Source organism: Protopterus annectens, chromosome 14.part0 (assembly GCF_019279795.1).
Source record: "Protopterus annectens isolate FY-2018-M chromosome 14.part0, PAN1.0, whole genome shotgun sequence".
In the NCBI taxonomy this organism is placed as follows: domain Eukaryota; kingdom Metazoa; phylum Chordata; order Ceratodontiformes; family Protopteridae; genus Protopterus; species Protopterus annectens.
The window spans coordinates 749,003,986-749,020,653 of NC_056748.1; positions in this window are offsets into that span (position 1 = coordinate 749,003,986).

Genomic DNA, 16,668 nt, shown 5'->3' on the forward strand with positions numbered 1-16,668 from the left:
TTTCCCAGTCGCAAAAAAAACCGGGGTTCAATGTGTTAAAAAACCATGTTTTCATCTCGGCGATCGCAGTTTGATATTCTGGTCATTCGACAGTCTGAAGGGGATCCATGCTAAGGCACATAAATGTCACCTTCCTAAACCCCAAAGAGCACCTAGATGAAGTACATGTAGTAGATATGCCCAGCGGCCCCAAATGCACTTTTTCAAAACACCCAAATTGACATATACAGTCACATCTCTTGGAGCCTCTACTTCTAAGCCCACCACACAGTCCATCATTCTGGTCATTGCGACTCCATCGTGAGACACACTGATGTCCCTCTCACCAGGCTGAGTAAGGAGAAAGTCACGGTCAGTTGCTCATCAAGTGCTAGGATCTGCTATATTATGCACACACTCAGGCCACTGGACCACAAGTACCAGTATGACTCAAGTCATAATCTATGTGGATGTATATGACCTAAGACATACCTCCCTAGACTATATGAAGAGAGACATGATGGGGGTCTCGGAATGTGTGTGCTGTGCTGGTATGAGCCTAACACTGAGCAGCATTTTACCTTCTCTAAGCATAGATAAGATAAATGACTTTAATAATTGGCTTAGTTTCTGGTGTCATTCTAAGTGTCAGCATGGAAGGAGATGGTCAACAGACATTGCTGCATTGCCAGGGATGAGCTGCACCTCTTCTCCCTCGGCTTTCGAATATTAGCTAAAACATTGTCTTTCCCCATAGTGCCTTTTTTAGGCAATGCCAAACTGAAAGTACTTCCGACATAGCCAATCAAAACCAATAAAATGTAAAGGCATTACTGCTCAATGCTAGAAGTCTAAACAAAAAACACCATTCCCTAGAAGCTTTCCTCACCCTAGAGAATGCTGATGTCTGTGTGGTCACTGAGATATGGTTTAAAGCTGCAGAGAGCACACCGAGAGTGCAAGGCTATAATGCCTTCCACACATTTAGACCAGTTACTACACAGACAAGGACTTAAGGTGGAGGTGTTTTGATTTACATCAAAAATAAATATACCTTAAGGCTGGTCAAACAGGACAATGCGCATGAGCTACTCCATGTTCAAATTACCATATGCAAAATCCAATTCCACTGCCTTGCAAGCTATAGGTCCCCCTGAATGACCCAGGAAACCTATACCATGTGTTTAAACTTACTGGAAACACTCGCCATCCAAGCCAATACCATATTCATGGGTGTCTTTAATTACCCCATTGTTAACTAGGAATCCTGTATGACACCAAACATACAGGTACAGGGATTCCTGGATTTAGTAAACACAAACTCTCTGGTCTAGATTGTCCGTACACCAACCAGGGGTGCAACCATACTGGATTTGGTCCTAATATGAGAGAGTGCTGTACACCGCCTAGTGTAATGTCCTGTCTGGTAAGGTCAGACCACAGAATGGTCTCCTTTGAAATAACCTGGACACCAACTAACCCTGGAATATTCAGGAACTGCTCTAAGGCTAACTTGTTGTTATTAAGTGATAACCTGACAAAATTTGAAACTCCTGTAAACCCTGAGAACACTGATGCCTATGCAGAACTGTTCACAGAAACCCTCTACAAGCATGTTAATAGCTCCGTAGTGGCAGCTGTACCCACCAGGAAGAAGTACAGAACTAACTCAAAACAAGCCACCCTGGTGGAATCACGAAATCAGTAAACTGTAACAGAAGGAAGAAAATTGTGGTAAAAATTTAGGAGGTGCAGCACCAAGCAGGATAAAAGCAGTCTCCTCAAACTAAATAAACAACTCAGAGGACAAATAAAGTCTACCAGAGTCAAATTTGAGGTAACTTCGGCCACCCAAGCCAAGGACGACCACAAGGCATTCTTTATCTATGTCCAAATCCTCAAAGGCAGTACACAGTTGTGTGCAGAGCTCATTGTAAATGGAGCCACCTGTACTGAGCCAAAAGATATAGCAAACTGGACGACAAAGTCAGCTCCACTTTTACCCCTCTCTCAACCTTCCTTCAGGAAGTATCAAATATAACTCTCCCTGCTTTCACTAGGGAACAGGTCCTTAATGCTCTCTCTGAGGCCAAGAACACTGCATCAGTGGGCCCAGACAGTATCCCAGGATGCCTTCTAAATAGCACATAACATGTAACACGAAACACGAACTATCAGGCCACCTGGAATTGCTGTTTAATTGTAGCCTGCTACCAGGCTTCATGCCTCATGAATGGAGAACAGCAACATGTATCCCTCTGCACACAAGTGGGCCACCTACAGACACGCAAGTCTCATTAGTCTTATATGCAAAGCCATGGAAAGAATTATCTTGAAAATTATCAATAATGATATAGTAAACCTCCAGACACTGGACCCAACCTAGTTTGGGTTTATCAATAGCAGTTCATGCCTACTCAACCTGGTAGAATTATTTGAGAAGATCATGAAAGCAATAGATGAGGGCAGAATGGTTCACACTGCCTACCTTGACCTGGCAAAGGCATTTGACACAGAATGGTTCACACTGCCTACCTTGACCTGGCAAAGGCATTTGACACAGTATGCCATTCAGGCATTGCTGGCAAACTCAAGAGGTTTGGTATAAACCCATATGTCACCTGATGGATAGCCAACTGGTTTACAGACATGATGCAGGAAGTTAAAATTGGGAAGTCCACCTCTACAAAGAGGTGGGTCAGAAGTGAAGTCCCTCTGGGATTAGTCCAAGGCCAATGTCAGTGATCTCTGGCTGACTAAATTTGCAGATGATTGCCAATTAGGAGCGGTCATTGAAACCCGCACTGACACAAATGTTCTCCAGGAAGGGCTGACACAGACAAACAACTGGTGTCAGGATCATGGACTAAAACTAAATGCCAAGAAATGCACAATAGTATCCTTTGGGAAGTCCTCCACCCCTGGTAACTTTCATATTGACAACACATCCATTAAAGTTGATCCAGTGGTCAGGGACTTGGGGGCACGCACAGGCAGTAATCTAGCCTTTGACCATCACATGTCTACAGAAATGAGGACATCATTATGTGTTGCGCAAATTATAAACAAAGGTATGGCATCATGTTCCAAGAAAATCACTGTTCCACTGTATTTGGCATTCATCAGACCTGTCATTGAGTGTGTGCCCCCTTTAGTATGTACCTAACCAGGCATATCCAGCAAATGGAAAGTCCTCACTAAAATAATACAAGGCGTAAGTAAAATGTCCTCTACAAACTGCCTCAAGGCACTATCCCTGTATTCTGTCTCCTACAGGCTGTTGAGAGGAGATCTATGCCTGGCATACAAGGTGTTGTCAGACCACACTCTGGTGGACCTCCTGCATATCAGCAAAACAAACAGGCACCAGAATTAGCTGTTCTAAAGACTTAAACCTTGTCTGTGATATAAATAGGACCCGCTAGAGAGACATATGTATCCCATAGGCTACTACGTCTCTGAAACAGGCTCCCCATCGATGAGAAGCAGAGTTCTTCCCTAGCCCAATTCAAGTATAACTTGGACAGTTTGATGGGGAACAGGAAATTCATCTCCGGCTTTGCACCTAAACTATCACCCTATTAGCTTGACAAGTCTGATCTGTAATGCCATGGAGCATGTTATTATGAATCTCATAAACAAGGACATAGGCAGTCTCCAAGCACTTGACCCCACCCAGTTTGGATTAGTCAAGGGCAGGTTTTGCCTGTTGAACCTGGTTGACTTCTTTGAGACTGTCATGAAAGGCCCTGGATGAGGAAAAGTCATTACATACAGCTTACTTTGACTTGGCCAAGGTCTTTGACCCAATCCCCCATGGGCATCATCAAAAAGCTAACACAACTTGGCATAAATCCCTATCTCGTTAGGTGGGTGGCCAGCTGGCTCACAGGCAGGACCCTCTAGGTCAAAATAGACACCTCCACCTCCGATAGCAGACCTGTCACTAGTGGAGTTCCCCAGGGATCTGTCCTGGGACCCCTACTGTTTGTCATCTACTTCTTAGATGCCCAGGCAAAGAGAAAAGGTCTGATGCTGACCAAGTTTGTGGATGACTGTTAAGTTGGGTGCTGTCATTGACTCCCCAAATGATTTTAACATACTGCAAGAGGGTCTCACAGCAACTAATGACTGGTGGCAAAGTCATGGCCTCAAGCTAAATGCAAAAAAATGCATCATACCATTCATCAACAACACAGCCCCTTCTGATAACCACATCAACGGCAACCCCCTAAACACACAACCTGTGGTGAGAGACCTGGGTACTTAGATTGATAACAATCTCACATTCGACATCATGTAGTGGCAGTGGTCAGAAAAGCCTATTACTTGGTTCATTTCATAAGTAAAGGGATTGCATTTAGAAAAAAGGAGGTTGTTACCTCTCTGTACTCCTCCCTCATTAGAGCAATGATTGAGTATAACGTCTCGTTTGGTATGTATCTCTCCAAACATCTGCACCAACTGGAAAGGCCACAGAAATATCTTACAAAGAGTATCCATGGCCTCCAACACCTGTCCTATGTGGATAGGCTCAAATCACTATCGCTTTACTCGGCATCATACAGATTGCTCAGAGGTGATCTTTGTCTCACCTACAAGGCATTCTTGGACTCTACCCTACTAGAGATGCTACTTATCTGTAAGTCTAACTCCTTTCGCATTACCCACTTGAAAGGCCTGAATCTAATATGCAGCATCAACACAACCTGCTGGAGAGACAGGTTTGTCTCCCAGAGGCTGACCCATCTCTGGAATAGACTTCCCATACACATCAGAGTACCTCGCTGACCCTCTTGAAGTGCACCTTGATGAGTGGATGGGAAGCCACAAATTTGTCCCAGAAGTTCCACCTGTGCCTCTCATTGACAAGGGCGACAGGTGCTGACTGAGGTTTCTTTTTGGGGATAAGCTGTTAGCTAGGCTTGCAAGAGCCCCAGGGCCATTAGCCTAGTAACCTCCTATGATCTAATGGACACAGGCAAGCTGTAAATGATTCATCCCCAAGGCCTCTGCTTGTAAATGTTTCATCTCCCAATCCCCTGCTTACACTTGACAAGGGTACCAAAACTTGTCAGAGATTTGGGATACATGGCTAGGATTAAAAAGGCCCTTGTGGTCATCAGCCTAGTAAACCTCTATGTACCTATAATGTGTAGTCAACAGAATTTGTGGGATGCCAGAGCCTAGAAGAGAGTTTTCAAGCAAGTGATTATGGTATTCGGAGTATGGCCATATTATTGTTTTTAAAGCATGAACATTTGCTAACATTGGTAAGACTTATTAACTAGTCACAAGAGCTTTTTTTATTTTCTCTGGAATGTCATTCCAATAGGCTGGTGTGCGTGCGGTTGGTGAAGGCTTTTTATGCAAAAACTAGCTTGAAGGGAAGTCATTCTAACTATACTTCATGGTTTAAAGAGAGTAAATGTAGTGACTTTGGAAATGTTGTTTTTAGTGGTGAGCAGTTATCATTAAGTAGTTTGTAAGTGATTGTGCTTAGAAATAGGGCAAGTTTAGCTTACACAGGAAGCCAGCTGCATTTTGCGATAGTGTGAAAGTGTTGCTCTCTGAAACTTGCTAGGTGGACAAATTTTAGAACTTATTCTCTGTAATTTGAAGTAAGCTAGTGTTGTGGTAAGGAATAAAGAGAAATGGGTAGGAATGTATTCTCCAGTCTGGGCAGAAGACCACCGGCTACTATGGCTTTCCTGACATCTGATGTTTGTAAGTTGGAGAATTTGTATGCAACTGTAGTCTGAAAAAGGACCTTGTCTTAGATTGTGTGTTTAGTGCATGTTAAATTAGGGTCTGTGATTAACCTGAGATACTTATGAGTTGATGTGATAGGCATGTCTGTCCCACAGGTGTCAGTGATGAATATGTTTTTAAGGAGTTTAAGTTAACCAAGTAGCATTAGTTTGATTTTAAAAGGTGTTTACCATCAGCTTTTTTGCATGCTGCTAGTTACAAAAGATAGAGAAGTCATATTGCAAATCTTTGTCAAGGGTATTGGTGCTATTAGATTTTGAGTCTACGTGAAAAGGACAAGGTCTGTTTGGTTGGTGACTCGTACAAAGAAAGTAATTAATATACAGTTGTCCAATAACAGAGGGACACCACAGCTTCCAAAGCAAGGTTTATTACCTGTGCAGTCCATTCAACTTGGCACAGCTCCACCACACTGGATAAAACAATCACAAATGCTCACAAAAAGAATGGAAATAAAAGTCCACAAGAACTATTGCAGCACTACACAATGGTGATAAAATCCACAAGGACAAAATTCAAGTTAAGCGTTTTCACCTAACAAAGTGTCAGGCTTCCTCAGAACAATTATTACATTATTTATATAGGTGTGCCCATTCAAAAGGACCAATAGCAGTGCTGTCAATTAACTCTGACATACATTTAAAAAAAAAAAAAAAAAAAAACGTATTTTTTTCTCAGTATGAAAATGAACACTCTTAAAAACATATATATACAGTTGTGTTTCTTGAAGGAATTCATAGTAAGTCCTGTAATCACATCACCTTTTCCACATTGAATTTCTGAAGTGCCCACCTGTCTCATTCCTCAGAGTGACCTGCTGAGTTTTCTACGAGTACTTGTATGTAGTAGCTAATACATCATCAGCATAAAGAAGGCAGTTTATTTTGAGTCATTAATGAAAAGTGAGAAAAGCAGTGGTCCTAAGACCAGACCCCGATGGACACCTGAGTGTCTCCCCAGTTGTGGATTGCATACCTGCACCCATAACTATGAATGTTCTTCCTATACGATAGTTACTAAACCAAAGTATGAGTTCTGAGAAAAAACCTGCTGCATACATTTCATTAAGGAGCACTAAGTGGTCACTGTTTTAGAGGTATGTTTCATATTGAGAAAGATGGCAGCTGTTAAAAGGTTCTGATTCGTACTATTGCAAATAGCTTGGTATGGAAATATAGTGTGGTCTGGGTATTGTATTTTGGTGGGAAGCCATGTTTTTGGTCTGTGAAAATATCATATTTAAAGGTACATACCAAGACCTGGCAATAGTTTCTCAAAGATTTTTGTAATCAAACAAAGTTTAGTGATTTGACAATTGTCTGCTGCCGAGGCAGGAGATGATATATTGCGGGAATACGATTGTTAATGCATGTTTAAAGGTGTGTGTGTGTGGGGGGGGGTAGTGCCAGATGTGAGAGAGGTTCTAAATGAATGCTATTGGACTGCTAAGTACTTTACTTCCAGTCATTAGTGTTTTGAAAAGTATTGTGTAGAATTTAGAATTTTAGCTACAGTCCACATTATCAAGTAAGCCCTTGACTGAAGTCCTAAGGTATTTTCAAGTCCTAAGGTATTTTCTTGAAGTAAAAGAAGTGCATATTGCAAATACCTGTGTAATGTACTTGCAGGATCGTGTGGTTGGATATTATGGAAAATTGCTGTGTTAAGACTGTGTGTACGGGGTATATTGTTTTTAATATTTTCTATAATTTTGTGCTATATTTTCCCTTCAGTCGGGAGTGTTGGGGATACTTTGTTGCAGATGTAGTGGATATTATTTCAGAATTGTTTTGGCTGTTTTATTATCATTGTTTTTTTTTTTTTTTTCCTGGAGGTCCCTAAAATAGGTAACTTTGTGAGTGTTAATACCGAGTCTGGCTTCTTTATGTAATTTGAGGTATCCATTTTATTTACTGTTATTGGTATGATCAGCTTTCCAAGTAGTATATTTCATTTTGATCATTTTCTTCAATTCAGGTGAAAGCGAGGGGACATATAGACCTCTAAATCTAATAAGAGCCTATACTGAATAGGAGCAATAAGATCGACAATGATTAAGTAAGCTGATAATAATGTCATTACAGCTGAATTAGACACCCCTAGTGACAACAGTCTTCAACCTAGCATTATGGACAGTTGGACTACCCTTGTTTCTCCTGCCAACATTGCTGACTTGGATCTCAAGGCATTGTAGCAATTGCCTGATGTACACAGACACCCCTCTACTAATAACACACTGTAGTAGAGAGTGTGAGGGATGTATTTACACCAAGAATCTAGAATTGATGCAATCTCTCACTAAAAACAGTAACACGGAGAAGGTTGTCAACTCATACGTATGCTTGACAGTACCACTACTCATACACATGGAATGCATCAAACATTTAAATCCACATATGTGGAGGTTCTCTCGAAAAACTTACTGAAACACCAGAGCCCTCCAAAATATGACTGCTTCAACTAACACAGTGATCACACTACCCGTGATACATGGCATCACTAATGTCTCACTCACCAAGCCAGTAAGGCGTAACACTCAAACAAATTTTCTTGTCATTGAAGACTCAATAGTGAGACACACGGTTGTCCCACTCACCAGGTTAGACAAGGAGAAAGTCATGGACAGCTGCTTGTCCTGTGCCAGGATTTGTCAGATCATGCGTGCACTTAGGTCTCTCAGCAACAAGTACCATTATGACCATCATAGTTAATGTTGGTGTGAATTACCTGGGACTTACCTAACTGGACTACATGGAGAGACATGGTTGAGCTCTCTGAGTGTGTGTCCCAGGCAGGTATGGCCCTAGCATTGAACAGCATACTACCCTCACCTGTCAGTGTTCTGTGGCTGATTAAATAGGCAGATGATTGCAAATTAGGAGATGTAATTGAATCTCACACTTAAACAAATGTCTTCCTTGAAGGGCTGTCACAGACAAACAACTGGTGTTAGAGCCATGGACTAAAACTAAATGCCAAGAAATGCACAATAGTATTCTCTGGGAAGTCATTCATCCCTGGTAACTATCATATTGACAACACACCCCTTAGAGTTGACCCAATAGTCAGGGACTTGGGGACACACACAGATGGTAATCTAGCCTTTGACCATCACGTGCATTCATCAGACCTATCATTGAATACAGTACACCCTTTGGTATGTACTTAACCAGGCATATCCAACAGCTGGACCATCCATAGAGGTTCCTCACTAATAGAATACAGGATGCAAGTAAAATGTCCTATGCAGACTGCCTTGAAGGCCCTATCCTTGTATCCCTCTCCTACAGGCTTTTGAGGGGCGATCTATGCTTTGCATACAGGGCATTGTCAGACCCCACTCTGATGGACCTTCTGCATATCCACAAAACAAACAGCACCAAAATTACCCATTCTAAAGACTTTAAACCTTGCCTGTGATATAAATAGGGCTTGCTGGAGAGATGAGTATGTATCCCAGAGACTACCCTGTCTCTGGAACAGGCTCCCCATCCATGTGAAGCAGTTCCTCCCTAACCCAATTCTAGTGCAACTTGGACAATTGGGTGGGAAAACAGAAATTCATCCCTATGTCTCTAATGAACACAGGTAACCTGTAAATGGTACATCCCCCCGGCCCATGCTGTCACTTATCAAGGGTATCAGAACAGAACTTGTCAGAGATTTCGGATGCATGGCTAGGCTTAAAAAGGCCCTTGCCATCATTAGCCAGTAAACATCAATGAACCTAGAATGATGCCACAGTATAAACAAACAACGATTGATTTCAATAATTGGCTCAGTTTTGGTACCATTCAAAAGGTATCCAGTTCCTGTCAGCCTGGGAAACCGTGGTCGACAAACCTCGCTTCTTTTAAAAAGCAATAGATGAAACACGGAATTCCGTTAAACCTCGGTACAAATACCAGACTACAGTTCAAAGCAAGGAATGTTTTTTTAATAAAGTGTGCAATTTTAAATATCCACTTTTCATCAGGTAAAACTTCACTCGACTTCTTCAAATAAAACCAACAATTCAAAAAGCAACTCCATCAGTAACTGTCTTAATATAAAGTACTACTGATCCACATTGGATAATTACATTTTAAAGTCACCGTACAAGCAGTTATTCATGTTTACTTTTAAATTGAATCATTATCTTAAAATAAATAAAGTATATATGTATGCGTCACAAAAAATATTTTTACAAAAGCACAAGAAGCTATAATGAAGTAAAATAAAACCTCAATAATTAAATATTAGATATTAAAATTTAATTGTACAAGTCACAACTGAATTTAATATACCACAAACTATATAGGTAAATAGAGAAATGTATCGTTTCCTAAAACCATATAAATACAAAAAATATATAATAAAAATACTATCAACTATAAACTTGAATATTTATATAACTGTCACATCTGACTTAATAGGAACATCCTACTGGTATAAACCACCTAAAACCTACATAAAAAATCTATGTGTATATATATATCAACTAAAAGTGGAAATAGATCCACGTAACTCCAATGTGCCCTGTTACCTGGCCAAATTTTTCAATCTAAGAATGCACAAAAGTGGAACCTTTCGCTAAGTTCAATCATGTCCTCACTAATAAAAGTATCTGAGTAGTTAAAAATTTTAAAGTCCATAGATGAATTATTCAAAATAATACATTTACCACCACCCTGTATACCTGGCTACATGTTCAACCTGCCAAGCTTTCTATGTCGGTAAAACCGACAGAAATCTGTGCGAAAGACTGAATGAACATCTATATTGTATAAATAAATATAAATTAGAAAATGCACTAGTCAGGCATATTTCAGAGAACAAGGGACACAAGTTCAAATTTAGGGTGCTACAACAACTTAAGAAGGACATCAGAGGTGGACCTGAGTCGTTGAAATTAGAAAGGTGCGAGTGATTATGGCAATTGAGAACTAATGCCCGTTATTTCCCGGGCATTAATGAGATGAGTTCGATAATGTGCATTCTTAGATTGAAAAATTTGGCCAGGTAACAGGGCATGTTGGATTCACGTGGATCTATTTCCACTTTTAGTTTATATATATATATATATATATATATATATATATATATATATATATATATATATATATATATACACATACATTTCTTATGTAGGTTTTAGGTGGTTTATACCAGTAGGATGTTCTTATTAAGTCAGATGTGACAGTTATATAAATATTCAAGTTTATAGTTGATAGTATTTTTATTATATATTTTTTTTTGTATTTATATGGTTTTAGGAAACGATACATTTCTCTATTTACCTATATAGTTCGTGTTATATTAAATTCAGTTGTGAGTTGTACAATTAAATTCTAATATCTAATATTTAATTATTGAGGTTTTATTTTACTTCATTATAGCTTCTTGTGTTTTTGTAAAAATATTTTTTGTGACACATACATATATACTTTATTTATTTTAAGATAATGATTCAATTTAAAAGTAAACATGAATAACTGCTTGTACTGTGACTTTAAAATGTAATTATCCAATGTGGATCAGGAGTACTTTATATTAAGGCAGTTACTGATGGAGTTGCTTTTTGAATTATTTTTATCTGAAGAAGTCGAGTGAATTTTTACCTGACGAAAAGTGGATATTTAAAATTGCACACTTAATTAAAAAACATTCCTTGCTTTGAACTGCAGTCTGGTGTTTGTACTGAGGTTTAACAGAGTTCTGTGATTCATCTATTGCTTTTTAACGGTTGATTTTTTTGGTTCTTTGGTTTGTTAAACCTCGCTTCTTTGCCAGAGACAGTTTGCACCTGGCACCTCTAGGCTTTCGACTGCTGACAAATTCTTGTCTCCCCCATAGTGCCTTTTTTTAGGCAAGGTCTCGAAAACAACATTCATCATCATCTTTCTGCTGTTCCCGTTAGGGGTCGCCACAGCAGATCACCTGTTTCCATTTCTTCCTGTCTTCTGCATCTTGCTCTGTCACACCAACCACCTGCATGTCCTCTCTCACCACATCCATAAACCTTATCTTAGGCCTTCCTCTTTTCCTGTTACCTGGTAGCTTCATCCTTAGCATCTTTTTCCCAATATACTCAGCATCCCTCCTCAGCACATGTCCAAACCAATGTAATCATGCCTCTCTGGCTTTGTCTCCAAACCTTCCAACCTGGGCTGACCCTCTAATATACTTATTCCTAATCCTGTCCACCCTTGTCACACCCAGTGCAAATCTTATCTTTAATTCTGCCACATCCAGCTCAAACTTCTGCCTTTTTGTCAATGCCATGGTCTCCAACCCATATAACATAGCTGGTCTCTCTACCCTCTTGTAGACCTTCCCTTTCACTCTTACAGGTACTCGTCTGTCACAAATCACTCCTGACACTCTTCTCCACCCACTCCATCCTGCCTGTACTCTCTTCTTCACCTCTCTTCCACACTCACCGTTACACTGAACTATTGACCCCAAGTATTTAAACTCATCCACCTTCGCCACCTCTACTCCTTGCATCCTCACCATTCCTCTATCCTCCCTCTCATTCACACACATATATTCTGTCTTATTCATGCTGACCTTCATTCCTCTTCTCTCTAGAGCATATCTCCATCTCTCCAGGGTTTCCTCCACCTGTTTGCTACTCTCACTACAGATCACAATGTCCTCTGCAAACATCATAGTCCACGAGGACTCCTGTCTGATCTCGTCTGTCAACCTGTCCATCACCATTGCAAATAAAAAAGGGCTCAGAGCTGATCTTTGGTGTAACCCCACCTCCACCTTAAATGCATCCGTCACTCCCACCGCAGACCTCACCGCTGTCACACTACCCTCATACATATCCTGTACCACTCTTACATACTTCTGTGGCACTCCTGACTTCCTCATACAATACCACAACTTCTCTCTAGGCACCCTGTCGTATGCTTTCTCTAAGTCTACAAAAACACAATGCAACTCCTTCTGACATTCTCTGTACTTTTCCATCAACACTCTCAGAGCAAACATCGCATCTGTAGTGCTCTTTCCCGGCATGAAACCATACTGCTGATCACTAATCATCACGTCCCTTCTTAAACTTGCTTCCACTACTCTTTCCCACAACTTCATGCTGTGACTGATTAATTTAATCCCCCTGTAGTTACTACAGCTCTGTACATCACCCTTATATTTAAAAATCAATACCAAAGCAATTTTTCTCCATTCCTCAGGCATCCTCTCACTTTCCAAGATTTCATTAAACAATTTGGTTAAAAACTCCACTGCCATTTCACCTAAACACCTCCATGCTTCCACAGATATGTCATCTGGGCCAACAGCCTTTCCATTCTTCATTCTCTTCATGGCTATCCTTACTTCCTCCTTGCTAATCCATTGTACTTCATGATTCACTATCCCTACATCATCCAACCTTCTCTCCCTCTCATTCTCTTCATTCATCAACCCCTCAAAGTACTCTTTCCATCTCCTCAACACAGTCTCCTCGCTTGTATGTTTCCCTCATTATCCTTTATCACCTTTACCTGCTGCACATCTTTCCTAGCTCGGTCCCTCTTATCTAGCCAATCGGTACAGGTCCTTTTCTCCCTCCTTAGTGTCCAACCTTTCATACAACTCTTCATATGCCTTATCCTTAGCCACCTCTCTCTTTGCCATGCACCTCATCTCCTTATACTCCTGTCTTCTTTCTTCATCTCTCTGACAATCCCACTTCTTCTTTGCCAACCTCTTTCTCTGTATACTCTCCTGTACTTCCTCATTCCATCACCATGTCTCCTTGTCCTTCCTCTGTCCAGATGTGATACCAAGCACCTTTCTAGCCGTCTCCCTTACTAGCTCTGCTGTAGTTACCCAGCTATTTGGTAACTCCTCACTGCCACCCAGTGCCTGTCTTAACTCATCCCTGAACTCCACCTCACAATTACCCTTTTTTCAATTTCCACCATTCGATCCTTGGTGCTGCCCTCACACTCCTCCTCCTCCTCTTAATCACCAATGTCATCCTACAAACCACCATACTATGCTGCCTAACTACACTTTCTCCGGTCACCACTTTACAGTCTCCAATCTCCTTCAAACTGGCCCTCCTACATAAGATATAATCCACCTGTGTGCATCTTCCTCCACTCTTGTATGTCACCCTATGCTCCTCCCTCTTGTAAAAATACGTATTTATCACAGCCATGTCCATCCTTTTCGCAAAATCTCAAAAACAACATTACCAACATGAAATTAACCAGAACAAAATAAGGGTCATGCTGCTATATGGTAAGAGCTTAAACCACAAACTGCATTCTCTGGAAGCACTTGTATCACTAGAAGATGTAGATGCCTGTGCAGTCACCAAAACCTTGTTCAAGACCTTAGAGTACCCCAGCCTTACAAGGCTACAATGCCTTCCACACCTTTAGACCACAAAATGAACATGCGAAGACCAAAGGAGTTGGTGTTTCAGTCTATATTAGAGATAAATTCACCTCCAGTATAGTTAAACCGGACAACTCCATGGAGTTACTCCAGGTCAAGGTTACTGTGGGCAAGACCCCCATTCAAGTCATAGCTAGTTATAGATCCCCCTCCATGGGTCACGACATCCACGAAGCCTAATTGACCAAACTGGAGACTAACCAAATTTTACCAAACACACTGGTTACGGGGGGATTTCAACTATCCCACCATCAACTGGGAAACCTATGCTAGCGCAAAAATTCCTTGACTTTGTTAATTCAAATGCCCTTGAACAAATTGCCCATACCCTGACAAGGGGAACCAACATTCTGGATCTGGTCCTTGCCAGCATGTCAAACATGAACGGCTGCAACTGTCAGACCCTCATTAGTTAAAACTGACCACAAATAAGTCACTTTTGAGCTGGCACTAACACCAGAACTCACAGAGGATGAAATCAGACTAAAAAAACTTCACCAAGGCAAACCATACTCTCCTAGTTGAAGGTATAAATGCATTCCAAACACCACCCCAAGCTGGAAGTGGTAACTACCCCTAAGTTTACACTAAAGCCCTGTACAATCACTTGCATGAGTGTATGAACTCGGCTGTATCAGAAAGAATCAAAGCCAGAGCCCCAAGTAAAAACAGGCTGCCATGATGGACATCCAGCATCAACAAACTTTACAATAAATGCAAAAAGTTGATGTCCAAGAAAACAAAGGCAAGGCCCCAACAGTGGAAAAGCACCCTCCTCAACCCCAATGGGCAAATAAGACAACTTGTCAAATCCTCCAAGGGTTCCTTTGAGAGAAACTTAGCAAGTGCAGCCAAGGATAACCATAAGGCCTTTTACAGCTATGTACGTAACCTAAAGTGTAGAACCCAAGCATGTGCAGAGCTAGTGTCCAACAGTATCACACACAGTGCCCCACAGAAATAGCAAACCTAGTTGATAGGTTTGGTGAAAATTTCATTCCCTTATCCCCTCCTAACTTGCAACAAACCTTCCCCCCACCCTACATGTCTAAAGAGCAGGTCCACAAAGCCTTACCAAAGGCAAAAAAAAAAAAAAAACAGCCTCGATGGGGCCAGATGACATCCCAGGCTGTCTTCTAAATAGGCTAAAACTTGAGCTAGCATCACCACTTAAGCACCCCTTTTAATCATAGCCTAACCACAGGCTTTGTTCTTTCCTGCAGAATGGAGAACAGCAACAGTTATTCACCACCACAGAGGTGGCCTAACAACAGACCCAGGGAATTACAAACCCATAAGCCTGACCAACTTCATCTGTAAGGCCATGGAACATAACATTATGGACCTCATAAATAAAGACAAAGGTGGCCTCCAAACCCTGGATCCTACCCAATTCTGCTTTGTGAAAGGCAGATCCTGCTTGTTAAATCTGGTGGATTTTTTTGAAAATGTGACCAAGGCCATTAACTAGACTAAATCTGTGCATACAGCATACCTCGACCTGACAAAGACTTTTAAACACAATCCCACATTCAGGCATTCTTGATAATATTAGCAAACTGAATGTAACCCCCTTCATTGTAAGATGGGTTGCCAACTGTCTCACAAACTGGACACACACAATCAAAGTTGGTGACTCCACATCAACCGGCAGACCTGTTACCAGTGGGGTGCCACAGGGGTCTGTGCTGGGCCCCTTATTGTTTGGTACATACTTCTCAGAAGTTCATGTTAAAACTAAGGATGTTCATCGTGTTTCACTGTTGCAGTCATTTCACTTGGGTTATCCTGCTGGCAGGCTACCCGCAGTCGGCCTGAATTCCAAAGTCCTGGTCTGGCATCAGTTGCTGTCGCCTCTTCCCTTACGTCAGTGCGCCAGAGGTATAAAAGATGCAGCCAATGCCATTTTCTTCAGTCTTTCTTGCTGTGCGGTGCCCGAAGCAAAAACAGTTCACAAGTGCCGATCGGCCGACTCCTGAGATTTTCGAAATTGAATTTCAGATCCGAAGTCTTCTATAAAGCTAAGTACCCCATTGAGGAAACTTTTTTCTTGCTCCAGACCGATGTCAGAAAAAGTTAATAATTGTATTTCTTGTGGGAAGCAAATACCTCATAAGGATTTTCATTCTTACTGTATTCCTTGCCTAGGCCGTGACCACGACGTTGCTAGTTGTAGGTTTTGTGCTAGATTTAACCAACACACTATTAAGCGTCGGTACGATTTTGCTTTTCATTACTTTGGCTGAAGGTTTAACTATATAATGCCGTCAGAACAACCGACGACCGTAATTCATAAAAAGCGCAAGGAGAAAGAAAAGGACAGGCATCCGAGGTCCAAAACCGACTAAGCCTCTTCCAGGCCAGTTGCCGTTTCGCCGGTGCTCAGTGTGGCGCTTTCGCAGCCCCTGACTCCCGCTACCTCAGAGTCACAGGCCGCCTCCGACTCCCATGTGGAGACAACTAGGCCTCTGGATACTCAAGGTATTGGCCCTTCGGCGTTGTGGCTGACCAAGA